The following is a 20739-nucleotide window of genomic DNA, read 5'->3' on the forward strand; positions in this document are numbered from 1 at the left end:
CATCAACATCGGCTCCCTAACACTCCAGTGGGAAGACGGGAGATATTCCTTCTGAAAACCAAACAAAATTACAGACATTAAATTCGAATCAGAATTTAAAAGCAGGTGGTTTAAATTCAATTAGACATTTTGTAGAGGGCAAAGATAAAAGGGCTTCCTTCTTGCATTATGTTGATCTGAAATTTGCCATGACCATAATAACCTCACTGTCGCCTTCAGAAAATAGGGCGGTACTGTTTCCACCGCCCTGGTGAGTTTTGTCAGACAGCAGCCTGGAACACAGGCGCTGAGCTAGGTTTGCTACCCACAGGCATGGGTTCTAAGATTATTTCGTGTGTTTGTTTGTTTGTTTGTTTTTGCAATTTAGAGGTTGGAGACAGGTGAGGGAAATTTTTCCAATATTCACAATTGCTACATTCAACCTAAATCGGTGGTTTCCAACCACTGGCAGAGCGACAGCTGGAAACCACTGATGTAAATGATATGATCGTATACACCAGGGGTCTCAAACTCACGGCCCGCGGGCTGCATGTGGCCCGCCGAACAACTTTGTGCGGCCCGCAGACTAATCCACGAAGTTCAAAATATTTTGGATAAAATTAAGTAAGCTAGGGGCCTACTTGTATTTTTCATTTCTCTAGCATCCTAGCTAGATATTAGCTTAGTTAACAGCAGTTGTGATGTGAACTACAGTTTCTGGTCGTTTTGTGACACTGAGTAAACTGCATGTACGATTGTGCTTGTTGTACTGATTTTTTTTTGTTTTCAGCTGCAGTGAGAAAAGTGTTGCGTAACAGTTGCCTTTTGTAGACCTAGTGCGGCCCACCGAACGGCTGTGATCTTGCTCTGCGGCCCACATGCTGAGTTGAGTTTGAGACCCCTGGTATACACAAACACACACATAAATGTATACACTAGCGGTTCTCAACCTGTGGGTTGTGACCCCAGCAGGGGTCGAATGACCAAAACACAGGGGTCGCCTAAAGCCATTGGAAAATACATATTTATTATACAATACATTTTTAAATAAAATATGTATTTGCGATGGCTTTAGGCGACCCCTGTGTTTTGGTCGTTCGACCCCCGCCGAGGTTGCAACCCACAGATTGAGAACCACTGGTACACACTAACAGTGGTCACTCGACACATATTTATAACACTAACCTAGATGGAGAGCTAGAACACCTCCATACAGGTTACAATTACTTGTACACACAATCAGGCACCCATGAAGTAATCTAGCACTTAAAGGGGAAAGAATAAAGACCGGAGCTCAATGCTCTCGTGTAAAGAGGCAACATCTGCCTCCTTTCCATCCCACTCCTGAGACATTAGAGAAAGTTTATTTTTATCCTGCCTGTAACTCAAGATGACTTATTCCAAACCACTGCAGCAAGCCCTACTGGCTTCTCTGTGATGCTACCGTGCAAGGGTTCATATTTTCTCTAATCTAAATAAGTTATGTTTTTCTCTCCCAGAGCCTCATGATGAAGAGACAACAAAAGGAGCATCTATCTATCTATCATCTATCAAAAGGTGCTTTTATTTATTATTTTTTTTTCTTTCCATTTTCCTGAAGCTGGAAACAGGGAGAGACAGTCAGACAGACTCCCGCATGCGCCCGACCAGGATCCACCCGGCACGCCCACCAGGGGCCACGCTCTGCCCACCAGGGGGCGATGCTCTGCCCATCCTGGGCGTCGCCATGTTGTGACCAGAGCCACTCTAGCGCCTGAGGCAGAGGCCAAGGAGCCATCCCCAGCGCCCGGGCCATCTTTGCTCCAATGGAGCCTTGGCTGCGGGAGGGGAAGAGAGAGACAGAGGAAAGCGCAGCGGAGGGGTGGAGAAGCAAATGGGCGCTTCTCCTGTGTGCCCTGGCCGGGAAAAAAGGTGCTTTTAAAACACTGTCATGTCCCCATCCCCTGTAACAACCCTGGCCCCCAGCAATCTGCCGATGGCCCCTCCTCATACTAATGATCACTAACCAAAGCATCACACCTACTGTCTCCCCAAACCAGCCTATCAGGAGCATTTCGTTGCCCTCCTCCTACTCAGGAGGAAACTGAGGCCCAAAGGAGAGAAACAACAAGCCCAAGGACAGCTCATGATAGTGGTGGTGGTGGGGAGAAAGTTGGCCTCAAACTTTCGTCTTTCTGCCTCCAAAACCCATGCTCATTTCCCGGGGATGTTCCCGTCACAATTATGCATCGCCAATTTGACAGTCATGGGTAGCGTGATGGAATCCTCAGCACTTCCTCTAAGGCAGGGGTCGGGAACCTATGGCTCGCAAGCCAGATGCGGCTCTTTTGATGGCTGTATCTGGCTCACGGACAAATCTTTAATAAAAAAATAATGTTAAAAATATAAAACCTTCTCATGTATTACAATCCATTCATTTCCTACCGCTCATGTTCATTGCGGGTGGCTGGAGCCAATCACAGCTGTCCTCCGGGACAACACCAAATTTTTATTGGATAATGAGTAACGTACACATGTCGTTATATGGCTCTCACGGAATTACATTTTAAAATCTGTGGCATTCATGGCTCTTTCAGCCAAAAAGATTCCCGACCCCTGCTCTACGGCCTCCCTTAATCTCAGAAAATCAGTGTAATACTCAGAGCAGAGGCAACTCTACCTGCTCTACCTCCAGGAGAGATGTGCAGGGGCTGAGGGCTGCACAAAGCGTTCATTCATGGGTAGATCTCTGCTGCAGAAAAGGAAATGGATGGATTACACAAGGAAGGCATTCCTCTGAGAAACACACTTAAAATACACCACCGAAAATGGAAAGGAATCCCTTGCTCAGGAATCGGACAAAAGGATCTATTGATCGCTATACAAAGAAACCAATCTCATTGGAATTTTTACAGAACAAAGCACCAATCTACATTTTTGGAATATGACTAGTGAACATGCTGTCTGTTCCCTTGTGCAGAAAAAGGGCAAACAGTGGGCTTTTGTTACCTTGGAATTATGATTTTAATCAAGTACAAAAATTCACTGGCTGAAACTTGAGACATTTCTTGATCTTTGCAACCGAATCTCCGTGTTACGCATTCACCATTCACTCGCCCAAACTTCACCTGCACGGCCACTGCTGGACTGCACGCTCAGTCCTTCACTACAGAGAAGCCTTCTGAGACCAAGTACAGGTACCTAATTACTCCATTCACCTTCTGGATGCTCCGCTCCTAGTCCATGCCACCGACATCTCTCACCTGGATGACCTGGGCAGCTGCTGTGTCCTGGCCTCTGCTCTTGACCTCTTTCAGTCCAGTCAAGTCTGAAACAGGGTGATGGAACCAAAATAAAAACCTGGCATCAACACCCTCTGGGAAACTCAGCTCCAGAGGCCCTGACGGTCTACAAAGCCCCAGCCGCAACCGGTGTACCCCAACCTCAGCCCTCTCTCCATCCCTCCACGCCACACTCGACTCTTGGGCGTGATGGTGGTTGGGGGATTCTGCAGTTGTTTCAGGAGCTTACCCTTCTGGAGGTTAGTAAGAAGCAGATGTGTGGACACAGCCGCTATGGCTCTGGGCTCCTTAGACAAAGCTGTCTCACCTCAGCCAGCTCTACAGAGCCCCACCAGAACGTAGAGTGACTTCATTTATCAACAAGTAATGTATTCAAGAGACTTCCCTGACCCTTAATCTGTTTCTAACCACCACCACCACATTAGAGGTCTTTCACTTTCTACTGTTTTTATTTGATTTTGTAAAAACAAATATACATTAAATATAAATAATATGACCCATATATAAACCACACGATATACATTTCTATCAACAGGATAACCTCAGAACCCAGCCTGCACCTCTGAAGGAATTTCAATCAGGGTGGAATTTTCATGGGAGTCGCTCTGCTTTTTAAGAAACACCAAATGGTGTTCAATCACACTTAAAATAATTATGCTTTTGCCAGATCACATAGCATATGATCCTTGAATTCAATGTAATCATACAACAGCAAATATCAAACATTTCAGAAAAGTATAGAGGAGAAATTCTTTAATTTTTTTAAATCCCATCATTTCTTGATTCCCCCCTCCCCTCTATAAATTAAGAAACTCAGGCTATGGTTCCACTCCAGTGGCCAAACCTGTCACCCAGCGCACATGGCAGTGGCTGGACCACTTGGGGAATCGCATCTTCTGTTTAGGGTTGGCCATTTTGAGGGAGTCAATGAAACATAAATATGAGTCCAAAGGAAAATACTAGAATGGTGCTAGATCTGCAACCATCTTTCCTCACAACCCCATCATATCAGTGCCTTACTTCTTTGGCTTTTCTGGGTCATTCTGGAATCCTTCAGCTTTCCATCAACCTTAAACCTGAAAAGTTGACTTAAGCCCCTCTTGTTCATTAATCGATAATCCATTCCCTTAAGGTCTGAAAACACACTAACAGTCTCCTAGTCTCCCATTCACAAACGCCCACTGTCATCACAGCCAGGAGCTCCTGGTTCCCACCACACCCTCTCCCGCAGACATACACAGCCCGGAGACACCCCGCAGCCCCCCAACGCATCCTCACTTTGGGGAGAGAGGGAGCTTGGTAAATAAACAAGTGTTTGGGCCAGCAGACTGTTTGCTTGTTAAAACCATCTTATCAGCAGCTTTGTCAGGAGTAGGCTAGCTCGACCCTGTGGCAGAATCCTGACTAGGAGAAAATTCTGAGCTAAGCTAAATGAAATAAATTACGGTCGCCCGAGAATTAGAGAAAGACACAATTGTTAGTCTGTAAACAGCACGGGTCAGCTAACAAAAGACTGCTCACAGGCCTTCTGTGTCTGTTGGAATTTTGGATTAATTTCCAGGTGGCTATTTCCAAAGATTATTTCAGCCAGGCACTGTAAAACTCCAGCAGCCTCTGCTTCTTGTTACCTGGGGGCTTCACAAAAGCTGCCCAGGAGCGGACAACTCTTCTTGGGGACTCAGCACCTATCCCTGGGCTGGCCTGGCTTGCCTTCCCCACCCCTCTGCTAATGCAAATCCTTTCAGATGACTCTCACACACACACACACACACACACACACACACACACACACACACCACCTGATGTATAAACGCTTGCAAACTCCAAAATGATGGACACGCTATCTTTCCTCCCTAGCCATGTTGCTGGTGGTTTAGACTCCATGCCCCCAAGACCTGTCTGTCTGTCTGTCTGTCTGTCTCTCTCTCTTTTTGCTAGCAATGGCCTAACAAACCCTTTCTTTTAAAAACACTTTTAATCATGAAAGTTAAAATGTTCTGTTTAACAATACAAGGTAAAGCCCTGGCCGGTTGGCTCAGTGGTAGAGCGTCGGCCTGGCGTGCAGAGGTCCCGGGTTTGATTCCCGGCCAGGGCTCACAGGAGAAGTGCCCATCTGCTTCTCCACCCCTCCCCCTCTCTTTCCTCTCTGTCTCTCTCTTCCCCTCCCGCAGCAAGGCTCCATTGGAGCAAGGATGGCCCGGGCGCTGGGGATGGCTCCTTGGCCTCTGCCCCAGGCGCTAGAGTGGCTCTGGTCGCAACAGAGCGACGCCCCGGAGGGGCAGAGCATCGCCCCCTGGTGGGCAGAGTATCGCCCCCTGGTGGGCGTGCCAAGTGGATCCCGGTCGGGCGCATGCGGGAGTCTGTCTGACTGTCTCTCCCCGTTTCCAGCTTCGGAAAAATACAAAAAAAAAAAAAACAATACAAGGTAAGGTTCTCACCTGAAACCCCACTTTCTCTGCTCACATAGCACAATCATCTCCAAAGTACTTTCTTTGCCAACTGATTAAACACAGGAAACTGCTTCCCAAAGCCAAAAGTGTTAGTAAGTCCACCATAAAAACGTGAAACAACCTCAGTGGGTGAGCTGTTTGCTTCACCGTTTACTCACTTTCCTTCAAAGGCACAAAAAGTGTCAAACTGAGTTTTCATGAATCCTCTCCCTTTGATGGTCTCCCAGAGATGCCTAAGTGACCACTCGGGTGCCAGTCCAGCCACCAGTATTTAATCACAGGAGGGGACAAGCAGTTAGGACCCTGGCCAATCACACTAGGGATGTACACCAATGAGCAAAATGAAAATCGTGAGTCTCCTTCAGGACATTTGGTCAACAGCTGTCTGAATAACGTGGGATCTCCCTCCCTGAGACAGGCTTCTGTCCTACTTGGTCTGGCTTCTCTCTCATTAACTGACACCCAAAGGCAAACAAAACAAGTTCACACATCAAGAGGCGAAGGACATTTAAGTCCCACGCCCCAGGAATATCAATGAGGAAAACTTTGTAAATGTGCTAATTCCACAAGAAAAGCCAAGAGCCAATGGGGAATTTACTAGAAAGAGGTTGGCTGCAGCCAAGTATGCCAAAGGTTAGTGTTTGCAGAATGCCTGAGACCACAGCTTGGAATTTCACAGTCGGCACTGACATAGCTTCTGGAAGAGAGGAGAGTGATTTTTATCTCTCACACCAAGATCAGGAGGCCTCCACCTCAGTGTTAACTGACAGACAGAAGGGCAGACAAGGAAGGCACCAGGCTCCGCAAAGCAACACTGCCCCTGCCTCTCAAAAGACGCACAACATTTTCTACACGCTGCAGTTCAAAAAGAAGCACACTCCTGGAATAAGAACGAATGTCATCAAACTATATCATGAGGTAAAACACACTTGGCTGGGGAAACCTGTCCCGTTTCCTCGTCCCTTTCCTCCTAGTTCCGGAAGTCTCAACACCCAGTTCTGCCCTCATTCACACAGTCACTCATTTAACTGCATTCAATCCACATATCTTTGGAGGGCTTTCCCTGCACAGGAGTCAGAGCCAGGGTGAATGGGCTTTTAAGGGGATGCAAATACAATAAAATGTAAAGCCCCAGATTTGAGAAGGCAAAGGGCACAGTCTCATCACAGCAAATCTCATTCCAAAAGCAAAATTCTGAAATTGCGCTTAGGAGATGGAATTGCTTTGGTTGATGTGGGTGACACATGACAATGAAGTTAAGAACATGAAGCTTGATTCTCTACCCCTCACCACCTCATCCCCAAAACCGGGATACAATTAATTCCTATCTTCTAGACTAGTTAGGATTACATGAGCTCATACTCGTCAAGTGCTCGGAACATGGAAGAACATAGAGTGAGCACCTAGCACATGAGCTTTTAATCGTCATCATCAAATGCACATAAGACTGTGTAGTATGCTTGAAAGGGAAATGATACCGTTGCTGCATATCAATTATAGTGTTTTGTTTTGTTTTGTTTTGTGACAGAAACAGAGAGACAGAGAGAGGTACAGATAGGAATAGGCAGGAAGGGAGAGAGATGTGAAGCATCAATTCTTCGTTGCAGCTCCTTAGTTTCCTTAGTTGTTCACTGATCATATGCCTTGATGGAGGTGACCACAGCGAGTGACCCCTTGCTCAAGCCGGCAACCTCGGGGTATAGAACCTGGGTCCTCTGCATCCCAGTCCAATGCTCTATCCACTGCGCCACCACCTGGTCAGACTATAGTGTATTAAGAAAAAAACCTACTTACTGTTTAGGAGTTTAACTTCTCATTTATTGTACTATATATACACTTTTCTTCTTTGTAGTACACACATGCACACTCACACACTCATTAATGCTAACAGTACATGGCCTACAGCAAAAAGATATGAGTTCAAGTCCTGACCAAGCCACTTAACCTGGCACATCAGCTGTGAGCAAGCTTCCTTATATTCCTCTGAGCCCCGACCTCATCAACAACAGAGAAGTGACATCTTCCTCCCAAGGGCACAATTCCAGGAGGGGCTACAGCAGAACCTGGAGCTGTGCCCAGAGCTGTGCAAACACAAGAAGAGTGAAAACAATGGGATAGGAACTGTAAGACCTTATTCTCCTAATCACCCCTTTCTTTGAAGCTTCAAAATGTTAACTGAACAGGCACGTTCAAGCAAATAAAACCTAAGAATTCCACTGGGGTCAAAACCAGAGGATCTCCCAAAAAAAGTCAGAAAAGACAGCCAGCTCTCAGCTGTTGATAATGTTCTGCCGCAGACACACAAGAGGAGGAAGCCACATGACACCACTAAGAACTGAGGTCCGCAGGCAAAAACAGCCCCTCCATCTGTATGTGGAAGGCACACGATGGTTTTTAAAGCCAGTATCAACCCCCTAAATAGGAGTAACTAACATTCACTCCTTGAGTTTGATGGCTTCCTAGTTGATTCGTCTGATCTCTTAATGTAGGAAAGCTCACAGCCCTCTAGCTATCAAATCTGTTAAAAATCACATTTTACAGACTGCCTTTGAACTTTGACTTTTTCACAAAAGTTTTTGTTTTTGAGTTCAAATCATAAATAATCTTTTTTAAAAATTTTATTTATTGACTTTTAGAGAGAGAAGAAGGAAGAAAAAGAGGGAAGAAAGGGAGAAAGAAAAAGAAAAAAAGAAGGGAAGAAATGTCGATTTGTTGTTCCACTTATTTATGCACTTGTTGGTTGATTCTTGTGGGTGCCCCAATGGGTATCAAACCCACAACCTTGGTATATATCAAGATGACACTAACCAACTGCGATACCCAGCCAGGACAAATAACAGATACTCTCATTACCTTCAAGAAACAAATCCAATCAAATTAAAATAACAGTAATAATGCTGGCTGCTTGGTTCAAAGTCCTGACAGCTCCTAGTCTCCTAAGCTCAAAGCAGCCCCTGGAACCAGCTTGAGCACGTGCTGTTTGCAAGCACCATGCACTTATTAATTCTTTAAGTTTCATGACAACTTTAAGTCATATTATTTTGCCATCTTACGGGTAAGGAAACTGGGGAACAAGACAGATTAATTAACTTGCTAAAAGCATCCTGGAACAGGGTAACCACTGCTGACCTTCCGGTATAGGATTCAACAATAGAGACCCCAAATCATTAAAGTACTCTGTTATGCTGACACCCAACAGGAAAAGGGTCACGCTATCACAGGACTGTATGTGAGACCAAAGTCACATCTGCAAAATAACCGTTTAACAACACCACCCCTTGGATCCATCATTCTGTGCGGCTGCCTCACATTTAATTCACTGGAAGGAAGATCCATGGGCCCTCCTCTCCAATTCCCTTGCCGGTGGATGGCAAAAGAAAAAAACAAAAACGTTTTAAAAGGTAAGATAATGCCAGCCGGAATGAGGCTACAAGGCTTTGGAATGCCTAGCAGGGGGGGACAAAACTGAGAGACCCGGTCAGTCCGCCATGGCTCTGGGGTTTGCATCTCGACAGGTTAGCCTAGTGCTTCCTGATTGATTTATTTAGGCTCCATTCCCCTGTTCCAGAAGCGAGGAGAGGAAGCCAGGACGGGGCCCAGAGCCAAGGCAGGGCTTGCTGGCAGAGCTTTGAAAGGAAGGCGGCCCGTTTCAGAACAGAAAGTAGATGCTTCCCCCCACCTTCCCAGGTCCCATTTACACAAGAACCTCTCAGGCGATAATCACATTTGTTGAGAAACTGGCTCCAATTCTAAATTGCTCTTCCCACAGCTTCCCAAGTACATATCCACACCAGAGCCCAAGAAGCCCATGCATGTAAAACAGCCAGAACAAAGGTCCACAGAACAGGACCAGTGAAAAATGTCAGGTAAGCTGGGTTCTGCTCACAACGGACCAAAGCACGGAAGCCAACGGTGCACAGAATGAATCCTGAAGTCCTGGGGTTGTAAGATCCCTATCTGGGTCTGTCAGTGCCAAACCTTTCAAGCGTGACATTAACGCACACATACGCAGTTCTAATGAAACTGTTGGTTGATTCCCCTCTCCCACCAGCAGCAAGAGTTTTAAAATTATAACACTTAATTCCTCCAAGTCATGGGGCCAGAAAGCACGTAGACACTAAGATGGGCTCTATTTCAGTGGAGGAGCTTCCAGAACAGAGGGGAAGAAGACGGCCAAGCAGAATGATGAGCTAAGATGAGCTCACTGTTTGTTTCCATTCTGTGATCTGATCCCAGGACAGGATGCAAAAGGCTGTCCTCGGATTTCAGACATGCACACATACTGAGGTCAAAGAGAGACGCCTTAGTGACCCGTTCTGAGTCACCCATTCTGCTTTGCTCCTACTGTGGACAACCGAGAAGCGATGAGACCTAAGAAGAGGGGAGAGCCGAGGCTGGTCACAGATACCTCGGGGGGACTTTGTGTGTCACCAAGTACAAGCCACTGCCCAGTCAAGGTTCCCGGGCATTCTCTTTCAGCAGTAGGGGCTGACCAACGACCTGAGTGTACGGTCAAGAGAATGATAAAGCACGAGGCTGTTTTCTTTTAAAATCTCACATGTATAATCTAGATTTTTTTTTTAATACATAAACAAATGCTAGAAAACCTAACCCCCCTGCCAAGCTCCTTCTGGTAATAAGAGAAATCTTGTACATGCGTGACCGGCGCTCCATAGCTCGGAACCAGCCTCGCTGCGTTAGATGTGCGCGGCAGGGCAGTCCCCGCAGGTGGGAGATCATTAACCGGGTCCAGCGAGACCACGCTCTGTAACCCGAAGGCCAGTCCCAGCCGGGAAAATCAGCGCCTCCCTGCCTCCGCGTCCGTCCGGAGAGGTGGCACTGTGCGCGCCGGGCACTTCACCGGGCTGTGCCGCCGTGCGTGGCACAGGGAGCGGGGAAGGTTTCTCCTTCCCTGAGCCCGACATTACATACTGGTGACAGCGGGCATTGTGTAGCCACGCCTGCCTGGGAAACCTAGCCAGGCCAGCCTGGTCCCCTGCACCAACCCCGGGGCCAGTGCTGACCACAGAGGACTAAGCGAAGGGTGTCCAAGGGGAGGGGCAGACAGAGCATGGAGGGGTTGGGTTGCATTGTGTTGTTTATATCATGGAACCTATCGTTTTTGGACTCAAAACTTCAAGCTGCCTAAACCCTTGTCAGTGTTATTGACTCTGAGGTGGCTGGATAGATCAATTCCCTCCACCCCCTGCACTCCCCACATCAGACCATTCCAGAGACGGGGTTCTTTAACCCGTTCAGTCTCGTAGGGTAAGAAGAATTTTACAGCCAACCACAACCAGGCATGTCGAAATGAATCAATGAATCGATGGAAAAGGTAGCATCCTATCCCACATCTTCGTGCAGCCAAATAACAGTGTTTAATAGAACAGGGCCGACGGAGGACTTGCTACGACACGGGGAGGGGACGGTGCACTCTGCACTGCCCTCGAGGGCGGCCACCAGCCGGCTGGAGCTGCTGAGCCCTTGAAAGCTGGTGATGCAGCTGAGGACGTGAATGTTAACTTTTGTTTCGTTTTCTTTCTATTTTTAATGTTTATTTTCTTGATTTTAGAGATAGGAAAAGAGAAAGAGGGAGAGACAGGAACATCAAGCTGTTCCCATATATGCCCTGACCAGGGATCGAACCAGCAAACCTCTGTGCTTCGGGACGACGCTCTAACCAACCCAGCTGTTTCGTTTCCTTGTGTGGCCAGTGCTTCCTGATTGGCGGGCACAGCTCTGCCCCCCAGGAAGTGGTGGCAATGCCAGGTTACATACAGTTTGTCACCAGAGGAAAGTACAGCAGCGTCTGTGGATGAGCCGAGAAAAAGGTCATGTGAACAGTGAGGAGCAGTCACTGGGCCTGAGCCACCCTGGAAGGCAAGGAGACAGATGTGCACAGGTAGGACGGGGCTACAGGGCAGGCGCCTCCCTAAGGCGCTGGGGCGGAGGCAAGCAAGACAGCAGAGCGAGTGTCCTCAGGGGGCTGACGTTCTTGGGGATGATGACAAACACCGACAAGGAAACAAGCTAACCTCGGGCTGGGTGTGCGCCACACAGAAACCTAGAGGGTGGAGGGGCGGGGGAGAGAGCTGCAGTGTGCAGGCAACAGATCCCAAGGCTCCGGGGAGGCAATCTCGTGCAAAAGAACAGCAGGTACCACGTTCCCGACTGGACCTGCCTGGAGCGCCTGCGGGCACAGGATGCCAGAGCTGCACATATCTGGTCTAGAAAGAAATAAAATGGAGGAGATTTCACTAGTGTGTTTGTGAATATTGATTACATGTTGAAATAATATTTTTGGTATAATAGGTCAACCAAAACATTACAGATTGGTTGCACCTGTTGTTTGCTTTGTAATGGGACTTCCAGGAAACCGAGAGTACATATGGGGCTGGTATGCGTGGCTCACATTATTTTTCAGTGGCAGAACCAGGGCAGAGCATGGAGGAGAGCGAAGAGGCTGGGCTGGGGACTCAGAGCCATGGCCGTGCCTGGGCTTTTGGCCCAAGTGTGACAGGCCACCGGGAAAGAGCTGTGATCTCATTTCTGTTATGGAGAGATCACTCTAGCTGCTGCGTGGAGGAAGACTGGAGGTGGAAAAGGCAGGGAGGATGGGGGCTGGGAGAGCAGGCTGGAGATGACGGCTCAGCTAGCCACCTTTCCTGCTGGGAGGAGGAGAATGTTCTCAATAAGAGTCCCAGTTTAGAATCACGTCGCTTAGGTTTGCATTTTAGTTCCAACACCAAGAAAATTTGTGTTGATGAACAAACTGCTTAACCTCTCTGTGCCCGGGCTTTCTCATCAGTGAGATAGGGTACGAGTAGCCTTTCTCTGCAGTCTCATACTTTCAAATGCTTACAACAATGCCCTGCGCATAGTAAGCATGCAGTACATGTTCTGTGATTATTATTAGTGGATGATGAATAGGAAGATGATAAACTAGGTTTTTAACTGAAACACTGGGTAAGAGGAAGTGCCATTTAGCCTTGGGAGGGGGGCAGATTTGGGAAGGAACCAGAAATAGTCCACTTTGGCCATGATAAGCTTGAGAGTCTCATGGACCATCAAAAGGAAATATCAGGTGAGAGCTAGCACTCTAAGTGAGAGTTCAAAGGTAAGGAGTCCAGGACAGCAATACTAATTGGAGACTCATCAGCTTACAGAAGGAAGTGCTTGAAGCTTTGGCCTAGATGAACTATCGTGAGACAGAGTACAGAAGGAAAAAAAACACCCCTAGAGCCTACAGACATTTGGAGATCCAGAAGCAAAGGTGGAACCAGAGAAAGAACCAAAAGGAATGAGCGTTGAGACGGGGGAAGAACAGATGAATGGACAACCTGGGAGACAGGAAAGGGTTTCAAGGAGGAGAGTCAACTATCTCCAATGCACCCCAAGGCTGAGGACGACAAGGGCAGACCACACATTGGTTCGACCAGGCGTGAGTCGCCAGCAGCCTTGCCCAGGATGGTGCCAGGGGGCATTGATATCTGGTGTCCCATTGGGACTGATAGCCTCTGGCACTTTTAGGAGTGACAAATGGCACCCTCATCATCGGAGTAGGAACAGATATGGTCACAAGCTTGAAAAGATAAAGAATGCAGACAGTGGAGATGGCAGAATCTGTGCTCTAAAGACTATGGTCTACAACAAAGGGAAGCACGAGACAGAGGGGGCTGAAGAGGGACACAGAAGTATAAAGAAAATTTTAAAGAGAAATGCCTATTTCTGTACCATTTGGGATGACCCAGAAGAAAGGAAGAGATGCATAATCCAGGGGGGAGCAGAATTAACTGCAGGTAGAGTCATCCTTGAGAAGGTGAGAGAAGATTCCTCGGAGGGAGAGGCGGGGCCTTGCACAAGAACTGTCCGGAGCTTCAGCTGTTACAGGTGACAGGCAGGCGTAAGAAGTGGGCATGATGGTGAGAACAGGCAGGGTGACTGATGGCTTCTTTTTCTCAATGAAACCAAGTGACGTCAGCAGCTGAGAAAAGGAGGGGGAGGCGGGGGAGAATTGATGAGCAATCAGAGGGTCTGAAATAGTTTTCTTGCAACTGGTGAAATTACTCAGACAGTGTACTAAGTTGTCTGCGAGCTGCCCGCCCGTCAGAGGAAGGTGGTCATAGCTGTGATGTGAGTCCAGTCAGCACAGGTCGGGGAGAGTGGAGCTGAACCAGGTGGAGAGTCTAACGAGAGTTAGCTGGGATCTCATCAGGGGAACCAAGGGGCTTTGGTTGTTCACCAGAAGGAACCAAGAAGTCTAGGCTGCAGGGAGACATCCCCTCAGGGCACAAGGGGGGTGACAGGTGGGGAAAAGGTAGTGGGGTCAATACATTTGCAAACTCTGTCAAGTAGAAAGGATGGGAATGGATGATCGTGGAGTGAGGTGCTCTCCTCATGATCCTGGAGATTAATCAGGACAAGCTCTAAAGAGCGTCACTAGGATGAGGAGCAGACAGGCAGTTGGAGCCAAGGAGGTCAAGAATGGGGCGGTCCAGGTCGCTGGGTGAGTAGGTCACCAGGGTGCACACTCAGGTCTCCACCAACGGTGAGTGGGGACTGTGGGGCAGGGGAGGAAGGCACCTGTGCTGAGAGCCGGTGGCCAGGGACGATGAAGGAACAAGGAGGGTGGAGGGTGCTACTGTTGATGGCGTAAGTTTCAGCAGAGCTGAGGTTTAAAAAGAAGAGTCGGGTTAGTTGGAAATGGCAGAGAGAACAAGTAATCCCTGAGGAGACTGTCAGGAAAGCCATGTCCTCTGGGCAGCCTGCCACATCTCGTTAGAGCAAAGAGGGGACGAGGGGACATTCAGGAAGTAGAGGACAGGAGACTGCTGCCAGTGACAGAGGACCCAAAAGGAACAGGGGAAAGAACAGGGGAAAGAACAGACTGCAAACAGTCATGGTAATGGGTAGCCACCACTTTAAAGCTGGTTTGGTGGTAAACAACCATTCAAATAAAGTCTAAGGCCTCATTACCACGCAAGCCTCATTTGAAAAGATAGCATAAATTTTAAGTCTCTAACAAAGGGCAAGCTGGAGCTATAGAGGTCGACAGCAACTCCAAGGCTCACAAATGTACGTTTTAGACATTTAGCTACTGAACACAGCCAACCCTGTCAATCAGCTTGTTGGCACGGACCCCCATCACTTCCACGCCCTGCCCCCCCACAGCAGTCCAGCAGCGTTAGAGCCAAGCCAGCCGCCACTAGAGGGCGACACAGCCCAAAGACTTCAGCACCTGCCTGGCACTAATTTTAATAAAACAAAGCTCCAAGCAGGAGTACACCCTGGTTGAAAAGTCTCTCCAATTCAAAATTCATTTAGTTCATGTTTGAAGATGGAATAGGGGCACTAATTTTAATAAAACAAAGCTCCAAGCAGGAGTACACCCTGGTTGAAAAGTCTCTCCAATTCAAAATTCATTTAGTTCATGTTTGAAGATGGAATACTCTACAAAAATACAGAAAAGCCAAGTGTATTGATACGACATAAAAAGGTCTGGTTAACACCAGCTCAATTCTGGCAAAAATTAAGAACGGGTTGGGGAGGGAGGCTGGGCAACAACACACACAACAGCTCGCTCCCCCGCTCCCCGTTGTCTACGTGCTGTTTGTGTATGCTTCAAGAGTGTACTCACATATTGTTTGTCTAACTGCAAAATGCTCTCGAAATCAGAAGATACGATATGTAGGAAGTCTGTCACACTACACAAACTCGAAGACGGGACAAACTAACAGAAGACACTATTCACTGGACAGGATCTAAAATCCACTTCTTCAAGTTCTAATCTTGTCCCAGAGGGAAATAAGGCCATAAAAGATGAAGTAATTTGTTCAAATGACAGGGGCAAAATTAAAATAACACCCAGCTCTCACCTAGGACCCTAACACAGGGGAACCCTGTCTTTGTTTCTTGCTCTAGTAAAACAGTAGCTTTCAGAGTTCAGCTGTCAATTCTCCACTTCTCCACCATCACTCTCACCTCTCTTCTTTCCACACCCCACCCCACCTCCCAAAAAAGAGGGAAAAACACTGAAAGATCATGGACCTGAAACCGCCTGTCTTCAGGAGGCTAAACTTAACTTTAAGAAACACTGCTTGGGCCCTGGCCGGTTGGCTCAGTGGTAGAGCATTGGCCTGGAGTGCAGGAGTTCCGGGTTCGATTCCTGGCCAGGGCACACAGCAGAAGCGCCCATCTGCTTCTCCACCCCTCCCCCTCTCCTTCCTCTCTGTCTCTCTCTTCCCCTCCTGCAGCCAAGGCTCCATTGGAGCAAAGTTTGCCCGGGCACTGGGGATGGCTCCATGGCCTCTGCCTCAGGTGCTAGAATGGCTCTGATTGCAGCAGAGCGACGCCCCAAGATGGGCAGAGCATCGCCCCCTGGTGGGCGTGCCTGTGGATCCCGGTCGAGCGCATGTGGGAGTCTGTCTGACTGTCTCCCCATTTCCAACTTCGCAAAAATACAAAAACAAAACAAAACAAAAAAAAAAACACTGCTTGATATTTTCATCTCACAATGGAAACCATCAGAACCAATCGATCAGAGAATATAAACACTAAAATCCTACCTAGTCCTCATCTTCAAATTACCTGCAGTTTATCAAAACAGCACAAGTGGGATATCAAAGCATCCAAGTACAACGGATTCAACAGGGGGCAAAATGCTACCTCTTTTGGAATAAGAAACATTTTTCTGAATTTGACTGTAGGAAAGGTCCTTGTTTAAGGGGCGGATATGTGCTGAGCACTCACCATGGGCCGGGCATTGTGTTAAGAACAGTCTACACTGTTACTGAAAGCCACCCACACAAAATCCAATTGGTAACGAATGAGCTTCCCCATTGAAGGGAACCCCAGCCGGCCTGTGGGCAGCAGAGCAGGGGTCTGCCTAACCAGCACCTCCTCTGACCATGGCCCTCGGCAAGCAGATCGGGTGACATGCTCTTTCTGGCACGGTCAATGCCCCTCATCCCATGGCAGCCCCTGTCTGCCCTGCTGTCCGGCTTTCACAAGATTCTGACACTTTTATTTGCATTGTCCACGTTGGCCAACGTCGGTGCAGGCAGAAAGATGGCTCCTGGGCCCAGGTGCCGAAGAGAGAAGGTGACGGGGGGGCCTGGGACCAGAGGAAGTCACACTGTGGCAAGAAGAGCACCTCTTCCTCAGTTGATGATCAGGCAGAGGGAAGACCTTCAAAGACAGTTCAGAAAGACTGCCAGACGCCATCTTTGATGCAGCAGCAGCTGACACTGACTGAGGAGCAGAGGACAGACCTTGGTTCCCATATCTGGCTGCTTCTTACAACAACATGTTTAGCTCTGAAACACTCTCACAATGCCCAGACCTGCCTACCCCCAGACCAATGCAGTCAGGACATCTGGGCGTAAGCCCCCGTGCATCAGTCAAGTTTCAGACTGCCCCGGGTGATTAACTGTGCGGCCAGAATTGAGAACTGCTGGGCACCCCAACAGCTGGGAGGCTGAGATCAGGCAGTAAAGAAGGACAGGGGTGGGGGCAGAAGGCAAACTCTCAGAAGTAGCCCAGCCAAAGTGAGCAGTATGCACTGGTTATAAAGCCACAGAGCTTAGCTTGGAGACACTGAGCAACAATTTTCTGCAGACAGGAGCAGAGAGAACAACACAAGAGTCACAAAGACAATAGGTCAAGAGTCAGGGGTAGAAGAGTGTGGCGTGGGCACAAAAGCACAGTGGCAGCAGCCGACGAAGGAGTCTAGGCTGAATTCGGAGGTGAGTGAGGTCAGAATACAGCCGCCTGACAGAGGAGCCAAGCTGGGAACCAGCAGGAGCATCGGAATGGCCCAGATACCTTGTCAACAAATGGACGTATGTAAATGACAGTCCCTCTACACCCCCATTACTCTGGTACCTAGGAAGATCCCCCAGGTGTTTCTGTCACTCCTGTCCCGCTGAGGCCGGAGAAGGTGTGGATAAGAGAGGTGAAGCAGAGAGAGACAAGACCAGAGAATCGAAGAGCTTCGAGGTAAAGCAAAACATTTTCAATGGAGGAGGTGGCTTGGAGTAAAGAGAAGTACCATATTTCTCCATGTATAAGAAGCACCCTTTTTCGAAACATTTAGGGTCTAAAAACTAGGTGCATCTTATACAGTGGTTGTAGGGTTTTTTACTTGCATTTCCCACTTTTTCATGCTTGTTTTTGCGCTCATTGTTAAAGAGAGTGATTCATCATCAGACACGGATGGGAGTTTTGACAGTGATGAAGAGTTGTATGAATTTTATGATGAACAACACTTGAGTTCAATAACTTTATGTAATACTTTTCTTTTTCGAAATTTTGGGCCCCAAAATTAAGGTGCGGAATTATACATGGGGAAATATAGGTACTTCTGAGTTTATTTCCAAGAGAAATGATGAGGCCAGTGTATTGAATGCCCATCCACAGGCCATCAGAGGCCTTTAAATAACACAGGAGCACGGCTAAGGATGAAACCAGAGGGAGGGGTACAGAGATGTGGCCCCACGAGAGTGGTCGCTGGTGGGGTAAACTGAGGTTGGATCTTCAAAAGAAACTCCGGCTCAGTTTGGGGGACAAAAGTGATCTACAGTCTGCATTGGAAAACAAGACACTTGTGTCATAAGCACAGGGAGTGGAGCCTTCACTGGGGACAATATGTGACTGCACACTGGGGAGAGGGAGGGAACAATGCCCTGGGGTGACCATCACTTGGGGTGGAAAAGGCAGGAGCTCCGGCATCTGGAAAGTGAGAAATCAGACAGGTGCCCTTCAGCCCTACGGAAAGTGAGAAATCAGACAGGTGCCCTTCAGCCCTACGGCCGAAGAGGCTAACAAGTACTTTCAGGACATTTTGAAGAATTCGGGGCAAAGGTTATTTGGCCAAGAAACAATGATAAAACAAACCAGAAGATGAGGTCTAGGTAGGATTTTAGTGTTTATATTCTCTGATCGATTGGTTCTGATGGTTTCCATCGTGAGATGAAAATATCAAGCAGTTTTCTTAAAGTTAAGTTTAGCCTCCTGAAGACAGGCGGTTTCAGGTCCATGATCTTTCAGTGTTTTCCCTCTTTTTTGGGAGGTGGGGTGGGGTGTGGAAAGAAGAGAGGTGAGAGTGATGGTGGAGAAGTGGAGAATTGACAGCTGAACTCTGAAAGCTACTGTTTTACTAGAGCAAGAAACAAAGACAGGGTTCCCCTGTGTTAGGGTCCTAGGTGAGAGCTGGGTGTTATTTTAATTTTGCCCCTGTCATTTGAACAAATTACTTCATCTTTTTTTTTTTTTTTTTTTTTTTTTTTTTTTTTTTTTTTTTTATATTTTTAATAATTTTATTTTTTTAATGGGGCGACATCAATAAATCAGGATACATATATTCAAAGATAACAAGTCCAGATTATCTTGTCGTTCAATTATGTTGCATACCCATCACCCAAAGTCAGATTGTCCTCTGTCACCTTCTATCTAGTTTTCTTTGTGCCCCTCCCCCTCCCCCCATAACCACCACACTCTTATCAATGTTTCTTAGTCTCACTTTTATGTCCCACCTACGTATGGAATAATGCAGTTCCTGGTTTTTTCTGATTTACTTATTTCACTTCGTATAATGTTATCAAGATCCCATCATTTTGCTGTAAATGATCCGATGTCATCATTTCTTATGGCTGAGTAGTATTCCATAGTGTATATGTGCCACATCTTCTTTTTTTTTTTTTCTTTTTTTTTTTTTTTAATTTTATTTTTTTAATGGGGTGACATCAATAAATCAGGATACATATATTCAAAGATAACAAGTCCAGGTTATCTTGTCGTTCAATTATGTTGCATACCCACCACCCAAAGTCAGATTATCCTCTGTCACCTTCTATCTTGTTTTCTTTGTGCCCCTCCCACCCCCTATCCCTCTCCCATTCCCCCCTCCCCCCCGTAACCACCACACTCTTATCAATATCTCTTAGTTTCACTATTATGTCCCACCTACGTATGGAATAATACAGTTCCTGTTTTTTTCTGATTTACTTATTTCGCTTCGTATCATGTTATCAAGATCCCACCATTTTGCTGTAAATGTTCCGAAGTCATCATTTCTTATGGCTGAGTAGTATTCCATAGTGTATATGTGCCACATCTTCTTTATCCAGTCATCTATTGATGGGCTTTTTGGTTGTTTCCATGTCCTGGCCACTGTGAACAATGCTGCAATAAACATGGGGCTGCATGTGTCTTTACGTATCAATGTTTCTGAGTTTTGGGGATATATACCCAGTAGAGGGATTGCTGGGTCATAAGGTAGTTCTATTTTCAGTTTTTTGAGGAACCACCATACTTTCTTCCATAATGGTTGTACTACTTTACATTCCCACCAACAGTGTATGAGGGTTCCTTTTTCTCCACAGCCTCTCCAACATTTGCTATTACCTGACTTGCTAATAACAGCTAATCGAACAGGTGTGAGGTGGTATCTCATTGCCGTTTTGATTTGCATTTCTCTAATAGCTAAAGAAGATGAGCATCTTTTCATATATCTGTTGGCCATTTGTATTTCTTCCTGGGAGAAGTGTCTGTTCATATCCTCTTCCCATTTTTTTATTGGATTGTTTGTTTGTTTGTTGTTGAGTTTTATGAGTTCTTTGTATATTTTGGATATTAGGCCCTTATCTGAGCTGTTGTTTGAAAATATCATTTCCCATTTAGTTGGCTTTCTGTTTATTTTGTTATCAGTTTCCCTTGCTGAGCAAAAACTTCTTAGTCTGATGTAGTCCCATTCATTAATTTTTGCCTTCACTTCTCTTGCCATTGGAGTCAAATTCATAAAATGCTCTTTAAAACCCAGGTCCATGAGTTGAGTACCTATGTCTTCTTCTATGTACTTAATTGTTTCAGGTCTTATGTTTAGATCTTTGATCCATTTTGAGTTAATTTTTGTACAGGGGGAGAGACTGTAGTCCAGTTTCATTCTTTTGCATGTGGCTTTCCAGTTTTCCCAGCACCATTTATTGAAGAGGCTTTCTTTTCTCCATTGTGTGTTCTTGGCCCCTTTATCA

The 20739-nt window shown here is 46.9% G+C and overlaps 1 protein-coding gene across 2 annotated transcripts in view; it reads right to left on the minus strand.

Moving 5' to 3' along the window:
- The window catches only part of NEDD4L (NEDD4 like E3 ubiquitin protein ligase), a 339262-nt gene that overhangs the window by 251348 nt on the left and 67175 nt on the right, over positions 1-20739 (minus strand). Inside the window, exon 1 of one of the 2 annotated variants that reach the window (XM_066247372.1) lies at positions 3222-3240. The exons of the other annotated variant lie outside the window; for it this stretch is intronic. The gene's annotated coding sequence lies outside the window, so the exon portion shown is untranslated. Of the gene's footprint in view, positions 1-3221; positions 3241-20739 lie in introns of those variants that run through there. 2 annotated transcript variants of the gene reach the window in all.

This window comes from Saccopteryx bilineata, chromosome 11, assembly GCF_036850765.1.
Source record: "Saccopteryx bilineata isolate mSacBil1 chromosome 11, mSacBil1_pri_phased_curated, whole genome shotgun sequence".
NCBI classification, from domain to species: Eukaryota; Metazoa; Chordata; class Mammalia; order Chiroptera; family Emballonuridae; genus Saccopteryx; species Saccopteryx bilineata.